Raw genomic sequence first — 14,340 nt, forward strand, 5'->3', positions numbered from 1 at the left:
AGCGAAAGCTCGTCCACAGAGCGCAGTCGCACGAGCACTCCATCCGCAGCTGGCAGTGTTGCACACGAGGTGTCCCACTATCGAACAGGTAGTGGTAAGCGTCAGCAGGCTGTGTTAAAGATGATGTCTTTGGGCGACAACAGACACACCATGGAGGTACTGGCTGACTTCTTGCAGTGACAAACTGAGTCACGGCTGGGCAGTCTACATCTTGAGCCAGGCAAGGTAGTCCGTGATAACAGCCGTAATTTTGTGACAGCCATAGCCCGTGTAAAACTCACACACATACCTTGCCTGGCTCACACTTTGAACCTGGTGGTGCTGTGCTTCCTTAATAATTATGCGGAGTTAACATCCCTGCATCCATCACTCAAACGTCCACTCCACTCATATGCACAAGCTGCAGCGATTGCTCCACCTCCCCAAGCACCGCCTAATCATAGACATTGCAACAAGGTGGAACTCCACCCTGCACATGGTTGAGAGGCTGTGCGAACAGAGGCAGGCTGTAATGCATTTGTGGGAGGATACACGGGCAGGCAGATAGAGGGAAGACATGGAATTGTCGGTATGTGCAGTGGTCAAAGCTGAAAGACCTCTGTAAAGTCCTTCAGTGTTTTGAGGAATACAAATGGCTGGTAAGCGCAGACGACGCCATCATAAGCATGAGCATCCCACTTATGCGTCTACTCATGCAAAGTTTGATGCACATTAAAGATCTTGCGTCTGCAGCGGAGGAGGAACAGGAGGAGGAGGAGGGAAGCCTTGCTGACAGTCAGCCATTGTCTGGTCATGGAACTGTCCTGGACGAGGTGGAGGAAGAAGAGGATGAGGGGGATGATTATTTTGGGCAGGAGGATGCTTCTCAGGGGGCAAGAGAAAATGTTGGCGGTCCAAGGTCAGGTACAGTGCTTGTGCGTGACTGTAGGGATGTAGATTTGCCAGAAAGTGCTCCACCACCCAGCAGTGGCATGCATTATTGACACCTGGAACATTGGCCCACATGTGTGATTATGCCTTGCGGATCCTAAAAAGGGACCCCCGCATTTCCAGTATGATGAATGATGACGACTACTGGCTGGCCAGCATCGTCGATCCACGCTACAAAGGCAAATTACACAACATCATGCCACATCAGAACCTAGAGATAATATTGGCTAACAAACAAGCAACTCTGGTAAACTGTTTGTTTGAGGCTTTCCCAGCACACAGCAGCGGTGCTGGTTCTCCCAAGAGCCATAGTGGGCACAATGGAAGAGGTGTTCATGGTGCACACCGCCGAAGTGGCGTTGGAGACAGAGGTTTAATGACCATATTGTGGAATGATTTCTCAAGTACCGCTCACACGACTGTTAATACTGCATTGATTAAAAGTGACAGGAGACAGTAGTTATCAAGTATGGTTACAAACTACTTCTCCTCCTATATCGATGTTCTCCCTCACAGGTCATTCCACTTTAACTATTGGGCCTCTAAACTGGACACCTGGCCTGAATTGGCACAATATGCCTTACAGGAGCTCGCTTGCCCTGCTGCTAGTGTGTTATCTGAAAGAGTATTCAGTGCTGTTGGATCAATCCTGACAGAAAAAAGGACCCGTCTGTCGACCCAAAATGTTGATGATCTAACCTTCATTAAAATGAACTATGCATGGCTTTCAAAGGATTTTGTCCCACCTTCCCCTGATGACACATAGCTTGCAAGAAAACTGCCTCGCTTTTGTCCTCCTCTTCCTCGGACTTGCCCAATTACGCCATTTGCAGCAGCTGAATATCCAGCCTACACATCAACATATGCCATTTTTTAAACCTCCCTAAATGGGCTGCCCACCCCCCCAAGGGGAGGCGTCAACACCTGGCGCACCCCGGCAAGTGTCATTGCTCTGAACAGGTGGATGGGCCCACTGATGGCCGACGGCACTGGCACAGGGCCCCCTCATAGTACAATACAGTGTCTCTGATGGTGGGGGGCCCACTCGCCGTCAGACACACCAGTGTAATATGAGGGGCCCTGTGCCAATACCGTCGACCACGAGTTTGCCCCCCCTGTTTGGTCATGGCCACAGCACTTGCAAGTTGCAATACTTACCTCTCCCTGCTTCTGTGCAGTCTGGGCAGTTAAATCCTTCACAGGGACGGCCACTAGAAATTTGAGGTATTAATCGATGATGGTTAAGATGTAGCTATGGCCTGTCCTGCTGGCCTCTACCTTCAGACGATCAATGGCTACCTTTTGTAATGGACGTCAACTTACAAGCGGATGCAGTGGTGCTTTATGATCACCTTTCACAGTTGTGATAGTCACAGACGTGTGACATTCCTGCCACCATTTTTCATTGTCTCCTCTCTTGCCAATCCAATAGAATCGCCTACGGTCTGTGGCTTCTGTCTTTTGCACTCCAAAATGACCAGACACATCGTGATAGGCAATGAGGACCATTTCTACATCTCTCCCTGTGATCACAATTTGATGGAGACTATTTAATATAGAAAAATTAGAGGGCACCACATATAAGGGATACACAAGAAGTCTGTAAAGCAACAACCATAAGAAAAAGAGAAAAGCTACAGACTGAAACCAGGATCACCTAAATAAACAAAATCATTTTATTGGATACAAAAAAGGACATAACCCATTAAAAACATTTAAAAAGTCATGGATATGACAGTAAACCCTGCTGGCCCAAAATAAGGCTATAAAACTCCCCCAAAAAAGACAAATGATGTACACAAATGGTTAATGTTGGTTCACATAGCAGAAGACAACATTTTTTTGAGCAGAACAATACATATAAGAGTCAATGGTAATAGCTCAATAACTATAAATAATTAGATATGGGCATAATAAGTCAACTCCATTTAGGAAAAGATAGAACAGAACCCATTCATTAATCACCAACAAGCAGATATAAATTGTAAACATGCGACCATAAATATGCCTCAATAGCTACAATCACTGTGTGAAATCCTATAGGAAATCACAAGGAGGGAAGGAAAACCATCCCACAAAATGCAAGATGCAATAATCACAAAAGATATACATACAGAAAACCGCATGAATGTCACAAATACCAATCCCTCCAAGTAGAAGCTGAATATAATCAACTAGGCATATATATTGCAGGGGGAGCTTGTGGAAATACCCGACGCGTGTCGCCACACCAAGGAGGCTTCGTCAGGGGCCCACTGCACACTGTGTATAATTTTCCGATGCTGACAACCGCATGCAAGTATGTATGTGCATACCCTGGTAACATTCCAACTAGACTGTTTCTGACCTCATTTAATACACTTGCAAAATATAAAAATAGCAAGTGGACAACCCTTTTCAATAAACTTCTAAAAGTCTTTTTGATCACAGCCTCTGGCAGGCGGAGTTTACCGTATTTGTATATTGATTTCAATATGATTAATCATTTCCTCCCTCTATTGGAATATCCAGATAATTATTCCATGATTTACACATTGTACTTATGCAAAAACTGTGTAGCTCATTATCAGGTAAACACAGATTTTATGTCCAAAGAGATATCTTAAAAAAAAAAATCAGTAATTTTAATTTCATGCTCATATATCACTCTGAAATATTGAATTATGTATTTTACCATTTATTATTTTATATATTTTCTTCTTAATATTGTGGGCTCCCAGCTAATGTGATCCTCTAGAATGCCATTAAGTCATGTCAGAAAACTCTATAACTAGAACTTGTATTTCTATACTTTTTATTTTCATTTTATGCACAGAGATAGTGGGGTTCATATTTGAAGAATTTTAATCTAAAAAGTAATATACTAAGTTATCCCTCAGAAGTTTCCTGGAAACATTAGAAACGTATTCCTTTAATGTGTCATCTTTTTGTCTTGACTCAGAAGTAATTAGATGTTCTTTGTTGTGTATGTTATTGAATGAGAAAGAAAAATCAACGCTGAACATTGCATTCTATCTTCTTTCTCCATACAAGCAATGCTTGCATTGTTCATTTAGTTATCTAGCTGCTCCACTTCATTGTATACCGTACATCTGGAAATAATAAATTGGTGTTTGATTTAACACATCTGAGTGGGCGAAGTTCCATGCTGTGCGGTGTAAATTAGAGCAGTCTGACATTTTTTTTCAAGGTAAATTCTCTTATGGAATAGTTTCCTTGGAAGAGTATTTAAAGCAAATCTGTTTGCTGTGTCACTAGCCCCAACCGCAAAAAAATAGTGTGCCATTTGGCTAATAGAGCACCACGAAAATGACATCTTCTACGACAGTAGTATTTCAGATGTGTCGTTATAATATGCTGTTCTTGCACAAAGGCAGCAAATTAGGTGACATTCACTTTTAAATTTCTTTCCTAGATGTAAACATTTTCAAATTTTTTGGGTGCGGATGATTGATATAAAGGATCAGAAGAGCATATTAGAGACACAGGTGGTGCGGACCCCAGACATGTGCGTACAACCTTAAAATAATTATTTTTAATTTTACTGTGCATTTATTTATTACCATGAAAATATGCTTTAAATAAAAATTATGTGAATCTGCAGCCGGTTACTAGCGTATGCATATGTTGTCATTTTGAATGTTGATGCTCAAAGTCATACCAGATGGCTACATCTAATTATTTACGTGTGCTGCCAGTTCTATCCAAATGACAGTTATGAAAATCTGATCAATTTATTTTGTATAAATTGTAGGCTGTGTGAGTCCTGTGAATTTTGAGCTTACGTAAGAATTTTTTTCTTGTCTGTGAATACTAATTTCTCCATGGGTTTCACATGAATATAGAGAATGATTTGTATTGATATAAATAAAAAATTAGATTATTTAACTTCTTCCAAAGTCCATGTGGACTCTTTGACAAGATTACATGCAAATTATAATTTTTTGTTCTACAACTGAAGTTTGATAGTTAAACAATAACCAGCAATTTTTCTGTAATAAATCAATAGTATAAGTGAAGATAAGAAACGTTGCACTTTGTCATCAGAAAATCTGCTTCTTTGATCTTTCACTCTCCATTCATGAGAAAAATCAGCAAAATCTGCCTTCAGTAAATACAAATCTTCGCATTAATGAGATTGGAGATGGCAGTTAGTGCTCATAAAATGCTATGGAGAGGGAAAGGGGAAGAAGGAGGAGTTCGAGGAAGAGATACATATTCTGCTACAAGTTTTCATGAAACAACGTATGCACGCTTTAGGGTATGCTCACAATAGCATAAAAAAACAGTTCCATTTTCATCCAGGAGAGTGGAACGATTTTCTCTCACTTGTCATCCATGTGCTGTCCATATACAATTCATTTACTGACTCAGAAGCTATTAGTCATTTACAGGACCATTTACAATTTCCCATTGGATGGCATATTGATGATTCATATTGTCATAGAAAATATTAAGATCCCTAAAGTCACTCTAGTGAGTGTGCATTCACCCCTGCCATCCTCCTCTCTCACACAGAATATCAGTAGGAAAAAGAGCTTACATAGGAAAGTGGGTAAATTACAAATAGCCAGGGGATGAGGAAACCAATAAAGATATGAATAATTAACAATTCAGGTTCCCATTGAAGCCAAGACTTCTTGATGTGAACAAAAAATTAAATCAGGATACCTATTGGGCTCTCTCCAGGATTGGCTGCTTTGATGAAAGAACTCTTCCCCACAGACTCTGCGTGTCCGATGGAAAGTTTTGAATTTTGGGGTTTGTATAGATCCGATATTGATGAGACATACAGTACAGACCAAAAGTTTGGACACACCTTCTCATTCAAAGAGCTTTCTTTATTTTCATGACTATGAAAATTGCACATTCACTCTGCTCTGACCAAAATTACTAATGACTTACTCACAGCCAAAGCTAACAGACAGTTCTCCATCCTCCTCCTTCTTGACCTGTCCTCTGCCTTTGACCCAGTTGACCACTGCCTACTGTTACAGATTCTTTCTTCACTTGGCATCAAAGACCTTGCCCGTCCTGGATTTCCTCATACCTTTCTGACAGCACATTCAGAGTTTCCCACTCCCACACTACCTCCTCATCCCACCCCCTCTCTGTTGGAGTCCCCCAAGGCTCTGTCCTGGGGCCCCTACTTTTTTTCCATCTATACTCTTGGTCTATGACAACTCATAAAGTCCCATGGCCTCCTGTACCACCTGTATGCAGATGACACTCAGATCTTCCTCTCTGGCCCAGATGTCACCTGTCTGCTGTCCAGAATCCCAGAGTGTCTATCAGCCATATCCTCCTTTTTCACCTCTCGCTTCCTAAAACTCAACGTAGACAAAACTGAACTCATTATCTTTCATCCATCTTATGTATCTTCCCTACCCGATCTATCTAGTATGGTAAACAGCATCATGCTCTCTCCAGCACGTGAAATCCACTGCCTCAGAGTAACTCTCGACTCTGCCCCGTCCTTCAAACCACACGTCCAATCTCTTGCCACCTCCTGTTGCCTCAAACTCAAAAATATTTCCAGAATCTGTCCCTTCCTCAGTCCTCAATCTACTAAAACTCTTGTACATGCCCTCATCATCTCTGCCTTGACTACTGCAACACTCTCCTCTGTGGCCTCCCTGCTAACTCTCTTGCACCATACCAGTCTGTCCTCAATTCTGCTGCCCGACTAATCCACCTCTCTCCTCGCTACTTCCCTGTCTCTCCCCTCTGCAAATCCCTCCATTGGCTCCCAATTCCCCAACGATTCCAGATCAAACTACCAAAGCCATCCACATCCCTTCCCCTCCCTATATCTCTGAACTAATCTCCCAATATCTTCCCTCATGTAATCTTCGATCCTCTCAAGACCTCCTACTCTCCTCCACACTTATTCGTTCCTCACACAACCGCCTCCCAGATTTCTCCCGAATATCCTCTAACCTCTGGAATGCCATGCCTCAACATGTCCGATTATCCACCACCCTCGGATCCTTCAAATGGAACCTGAAAACCCATCTTTTCAGGAAAGCTTACAGCCTACAATGACCATTCTGCCGCCTCACCGCCGCCTTAGCTGCCGCCTCATCATCACCAGAACTGCTGCACCCCTGAACTTCTGTCTCTTCCCCACTATCCCGTAGAATGTAAGTCTGCAAGGACAGGGTCCCCTCCCCTCTGTACCAGTCTGTCATTGTAAATTTGTTTACTGTTAACGATATCTATAACTTTATATGTAACCCCCTTTCTCATGTACAGCACCATGGAATTAATGGCACTATATAAATAAATAATAATAATAATAATAATAATAATAATAAAAAGGCATCAAAACTATGAATTAACACATGTGGAATTATATAATTAACAAAAAAGTGTGAAACAATTGAATATACTGTATGTCTTATATTCTAGATTCTTCAAAGTAGCCACCTTTTGCTTTGATTACTGCTTTGCACACTCTTGGAATTCTCTTGATGAGCTTCAAGAGGTAGTCACCGGAAATGGTTTTCACTTCACAGGTGTGCCCTGTCAGGTTTAGCAAGTGAGATTTCTTGCCTTATAAATGGGGTTGGGACCATCAGTTGTGTTGTGCAGAAGTCTGGTGGATACATAGCTGATAGTCCTACTGAATAGACTGTTAGAATTTGTATTATGGCAAGAAAAAAGCAGCTAAGTAAAGAAAAACGAGTGGTCATCATTACTTTAAGAAATGAAAGTCAGTCAGTCTGAAAAGTTGGGAAAACTTTGAAAGTATCCCCAAGTGCAGTGGCAAAAACCATCAAGCGCTGCAAAGCAACTGGCTCACATGAGGACCGCCCCAGGAAAGGAAGACCAAGAGTCACCTCTGCTGCGGAGGATAAGTTCATCCGAGTCACAAGCCTCAGAAATCGCAGGTTAACAGCAGCTCAGATTAGAGACCAGGTCAATGCCACACAGAGTTCTAGCAGCAGACACATCTCTACAACAACTGTTAAGAGGAGACTTAGTGCAGCAGGCCTTCATGCTAAAATAGCTGCTAGGAAGCCACTGCTAAGGACAGGCAACAAGCAGAAGAGACTTGTTTGGGCTGAAGAACACAAGGAATGGACATTAGACCAGTGGAAATCTGTGCTTTGGTCCGATGAGTCCAAATTTGAGATCTTTGGTTTCAACCACCATGTTTTTGAGTGACACAGAAAAGGTGAACAGATGGACTCTACATGCCTGGTTCCCATTGTTAAGCATGGAGGAGGAGGTGTGATGGTGTGGGGGTGCTTTGCTGGTGACACTGTTGGGGATTTACTCAAAATTGAAGGCATACTGAACCAGCATGGCTACTACAGCATCTTGCAGCGGCATGCTATTCCATATGGTTTGCATTTAGATGGACCATCATTTATATTTCAAAAGGACAATGACCCCAAACACACCTCCAGGCTGTGTAAGGGCTATTTGACCAAGAAGGAGAGTGATGGGGTGCTATGCTAGATGACCTTGCCTCCACAGTCACCAGACCTGAACCCAATCAAGATGGTTTGGGAACAAGTGCTAAGCATCTCTGCAAACTCCTTCAAGACTGTTGGAAGACCATTTCTGGTGACTACCTCTTGAAGCTCATCAAGAGAATGCCAAGAGTGTGCAGAGCAGTAATCAAAGCAAAAGATGGCTACTTTGAAGAACCTAGAATATAAGACATATTTTAAGTTGTTTCACACTTTTGTTAATTATATAATTCCACATGTGTTAATTCATAGTTTTGATGCCTTCAGAGTGAATCTACAATTTTCATAGTCATGAAAATAAAGAAAACTTTGAATGAGAAGGTGTGTCCAAACTTTTGGTCTGTCCTGTACATCTTCAAATTCAGGACTAATCAGGGAAGAATGTGCAAATCTTCTCATAACTGTGACAACTGCCTATAAGCTCCAATTCAAAAGAGATCAGATAGCTGATAATAGCCTTGCCATTTTTACCATTTATGGAAAGGTAAAATCCAGATAAGAAATATGACGGCGATCTTGAACTTTTGCGACTGTCTTGAGTGAATCAACTGTTAATTTTGAGAATTCTATAAAATCATGAAGGGCTGAGAACATCCCATAGATAGTTTAAAACAAAATGAAATACATCTATGTGTGAGCAACTTAAACATTGATAAATCACTGGGCCCAGATGGTATTCATCCATGGATACTGAGGAAATTGAGCTCAATAATTGACAGACCACTGTATCTCATATTCTTAGACTCTCTTGTAACATGGATAGTGCCACAGGATTGGAGGATGGCTCACATGGTACCAATATTTAAGAAAGGTAAGAAGGTGGATCAATGCAATTACTGTCCGGTAAGCCTGACATTAGTGTGCAAAATTTTTGAGAGCATTATAAGTAATGACCTGCAGGAATATATTGTAGATATTAATACAATCACTGACAACTAGTGTTGAGCATTCCGATACCGCAAGTATCGGGTATCGGCCGATACTTGATGTATCGGAATTCCGATACCGACTTCCGATATTTTTTCAATATCGGAAGTCGGCATCGGAATCGGAAGTTCAAAGTTGATTGACAGCCTGACGTCATCATGATGCGCGGTGTGTGCGCATCATGATGCGCCGTCATTTCGGGCCTTCCAGGGGTCTCTGCCGGCCTGCCGGGGGGCTGTGTGGACTGCCCGGGGTCTGTACCGGCCTGCCGGGGGGCTGTGCCGGCCTGCCGGTGGTCTGTGCACCCTGTGGGGGTCTGTACCGGCCTGCCGGGGGGCTGTGCCGGCCTGCCGGTGGTCTGTGCACCCTGTGGGGGTCTGTACCGGCCTGCCGGGGGGCTGTGCCGGCCTGCCGGGGGGCTGTGCTGATGTCCGGGGGTCTGTGCAAGCATCGTCAGATGGGACTACAAGTCCCATCTGGCGATGCCTGCTACCATGACAGTGATTGACACATTAGCCAATGATGGGACAGTAGTAGTCCCATCATCCGGCTAATGTGTTAAATGTTAAAAAAAAAAATAAAAAAATACTACATACATACTACATGCATGCTACATACATACTACATGCTACATACATACTACATACATACCACATACATACTACATACATACTACATACATACCACATACATACCACATATATACATACATACTACATACATAACACATATATACTACATGCATGCTACATACATACTACATGCTACATATATACTACATACATACTACATACATACATACTACATATATACTACATGCATGCTACATACATACTACATGCTACATATATACTACATACATACTACATATATACTACATGCATGCTACATACATACTACATGCTACATACATACTACATATATACTACATGCATACTACATACATACTACATGCATGCTACATACATACTACATGCTACATACATACCACATACATACTACATACATACTAGATACATACTACATGCATGCTACATACATACTACATGCTACATACATACTACATATATACTACATGCATGCTACATACATACTACATGCTACATACATACTACATATATACTACATGCATGCTACATACATACTACATGCTACATACATACTACATATATACTACATGCATGCTACATACATACTACATGCTACATACATACTACATATATACTACATACATACTACATACATACTACATGCATGCTACATGCATACTACATGCTACATACATACCACATACATACTACATACATACTACATGCTACATACATACTACATATATACTACATGCATGCTACATACATACTGCATGCTACATGCATGCTACATACATACTACGGAAGGTAGGTATCCTTCCGCACTGTATTCCTCCGCCACTTAAAAAAAAAAAAGTCCCTAGTCTCACTTTATGCCATTGCTGTGTGGGAAATTCCCACACAGCACTGGCATAAAGTGAGACTAGGGACCTTCCGTCATTGGATTCCTGCAGCCCGTAGAGAACGGCAGCAACAGCTGATGCTGCAGTTCTCTACCCAAGATCGTCGTGGGACACACTCGTGGACTGCTTCGGATCGTGGGTGAGTATTTTTGTGGTTTGTTATGTTAATATTTATTCCGTAAAAGACAATGGCTTCGGGGAACAATGTGACAAGTATTGGTAAGTATGTTACTCTATGTTATATGTACTGTATGTCTATGTATGTATTGTATGAATGTATTGTATGTAGTATGTATGTAGTATATATGTGGTATGTATGTAGCATGTAGTATGTATGTAGTATGTATGTAGCATGCATGTAGCATGCAGTATGTATGTAGCATGCATGTAGTATATATGTAGTATGTATGTAGCATGTAGTATGTATGTAGTATGTATGTGGTATGTATGTATCATGTAGTATGTATGTAGCATGCATGTAGTATGTATGTAGTATGTATGTAGTATATATGTAGTATGTATGTAGCATGTAGTATATATGTAGTATATATGTAGCATATATGTAGTATGTATGTAGCATGTAGTATATATGTAGTATGTATGTAGCATGTAGTATGTATGTAGTATGTATGTGGTATGTATGTAGCATGTAGTATGTATGTAGCATGCATGTAGTATGTATGTAGTATGTATGTAGTATATATGTAGTATGTATGTAGCATGTAGTATATATGTAGTATATATGTAGCATATATGTAGTATGTATGTAGCATGTAGCATATATGTAGTATATATGTAGCATGTAGTATGTATGTAGTATGTATGTGGTATGTATGTAGCATGTAGTATGTATGTAGCATGCAGTATGTATGTAGTATATATGTAGTATGTATGCAGCATGTAGTATATATGTAGTATGCATGTTGCATGCATGTAGTATATATGTAGTATGTATGTTGCATGTAGTATATATGTAGTATGTATGTTGCATGTAGTATATATGTAGTATGCATGTTGCATGCATGTAGTATATATGTAGTATGTATGTTGCATGTAGTATATATGTAGTATGAATGTAGCATGTATGTAGTATGTAGTATGAATGTAGCATGTATGTAGTATGCATGTTGTATGTATGTAGCATGTATGTAGCATGTAATTTTTTTTTTTTTTTTACATTCAACACATTAGCCGGATGATGGGACTACTACTGTCCCATCATTGGCTATTGTGTCAATCACTGTCATGGTAGCAGGCATCGCCCGATGGGACTTGTAGTCCCATCGGACAATGCCTGCACAGACCCCCGAAGCCTGCACAGCCCCCTGGCAGGCCGGCACAGCCCCCCGGCAGGCCGGCACAGCCCCCCGGAGCCTGCACAGCCCCCCGGCAGGCCGGCACAGCCCCCCGGCAGGCCGGCACAGCCCACCGGAGCCTGCACAGCCCCCCGGCAGGCCGGCACAGACCACCGGAGCCTGCACAGACCCCCTGGCAGGCCGGCACAGCCCCCCGAAAGGCCCGTACAGACCCCAGAGAGGCTGTACAAGGGAAAAACAGGATTTTTCTTATTCCGATACCGGAAGTCCCATAGACTTGAATGGGACTTCCGGTATCGGAATCGGCGATACCGATACTTTTTTTTAAGATCGGCCGATCCATTCCGATCCGATACTTTGAAGTATCGGACGGTATCGCTCAACTCTACTGACAACTAACATGGTTTCATGAAGAATAAGTCTTGTTTAACTAACATGTTGGGTTTCTATGAGGCGGTAAGTGCAAATCTGGATGTTTGTAATGCGGCTGATGTGATTTACCTGGACTTTGCAAAGGCAAAGATATTGTTCCACATAACAGCCTTATACTGAAGCTACAGAAGCAAGGACTGGGGGAAACTACAGAGGGTAAGGAATTGGCTAAATAACAGGAAACAAAGAGTTGTCATAAATGGTACACGCTCTAAATGGGATATAGTCAGCAGTGGGGTACCACAGGAATCTGTGCTAGGATCGATTCTTTTTAACCACTTTATTATTGACCTTGTGTATGGGATTGAGAGTAAAGTGTCAGTCTTTGCTGAAGACAGCAAACTATGTAGGATCTTAGAATCTCACCTTGACATTACAGTGTTGCAAAACAATATGCATAAGATGATTAAATGGGCAAACACTTGGCAAATGAGATTTAACCCCATAACGACCGCTGATATGCCTTTTAATGGCGGTAGTTAATGGTACTTAAACCACAGCGCCGTGAATTTATGACATCTAATCTCATTTACAGCCAATTCTGCATTGAAAAAGTCAAATGGTACTTCATCCCTTCTGAGCTCTGCCGTGCGCCCATACAGTAGTTTACCCCAACATATGGGGTATGGGCATACTCAGGACAAATTGCAGAATTGCAGAACAACCTTGGGGTTATAATTTCTTCTGTTACCCTTGTAAAAAATAAAAATTTGGGGGCAAAATGATCATTTTTGTGGAAAAAAATGATTTTTTATTTTCATAGCTCTACGTTATAAACTTCTGTGAAGCACTTGGAGGTTCAAAGTGCTCACCACACATCTAGATAAGTTCTCTAAGGGGTTTAGTTTCCAAAATGGGATCACTTGTTGGGGGTTTCCACTGTTTAGGCACATCAGGGGCTCTCCAAATGCAACATGATGTCCGATCTCAATTCTAGCCAATTCTGCATTGAAAAAGTCAAACTGGGCTCCTTCCATTCCAAGCCCTGCCGTGCGCCCAAACATTGATTTACCCCCACATATGAGGTATCAGTGTATTCAGGAGAAATTGAACAACACATTTTGTGGTTCATTTTCTCTTTTTACTCTTGTGAAAATAAAAAAATTGGTTCTGAATTAAAATGTTTGTAAAAAAAAGTTAAATGTTAATTTTTTCCTTCCACATTGCTTCAGTTCCTGTGAAGCACTTAAAGGGTTAATAAACTTCTTAAATATGGTTTTGAAAATTTAAAGCAGGGGCCGAGATACCAATATAGATTCAATTTTGTTTAGAGCAAATTGGTATTAAAACTTAACATTTATTTCACAACATTTAAAATTCTAAAGTGCGAAGAAGTGCATAAAAAAGTGCTCGTGCTATAGTGCAAATAAACCAGCAACCTGTGCTATACTGCTTTCTTGATATTTCACTGTATTGAAGGACCAATATTCTTTTGATAACTTGGTGTATCTCACCTGGGTGTCAATATCAATATCTCTCCGGAGATTGTTCCTTTAGTAATAGTAAATAATACATTAATATATGTCATATATCCCCTGATGATTCCAGAGATGAAACGCATTGGGAGACATTATTTGGGTTAGAGTAAATGTGGTTTGGAGCACCTTGAGGGGTGCAGTTTTTAGAATGGTGTCACTTTTGGGTATTTTCTGTCATATTGACCCCTCAAAGTAACTTCAAATGTGATGTGGTCCCTAAAAAAAATGTTTTTGTAAATTTTTTTGTAAAAATGAGAAATCGCTTTTAACCCTTATAACTTCCC

This window comes from Dendrobates tinctorius, unplaced genomic scaffold, assembly GCF_039654945.1.
Source record: "Dendrobates tinctorius isolate UK_male_01 unplaced genomic scaffold, ASM3965494v1 ptg000024l, whole genome shotgun sequence".
Lineage (NCBI taxonomy): Eukaryota > Metazoa > Chordata > Amphibia > Anura > Dendrobatidae > Dendrobates > Dendrobates tinctorius.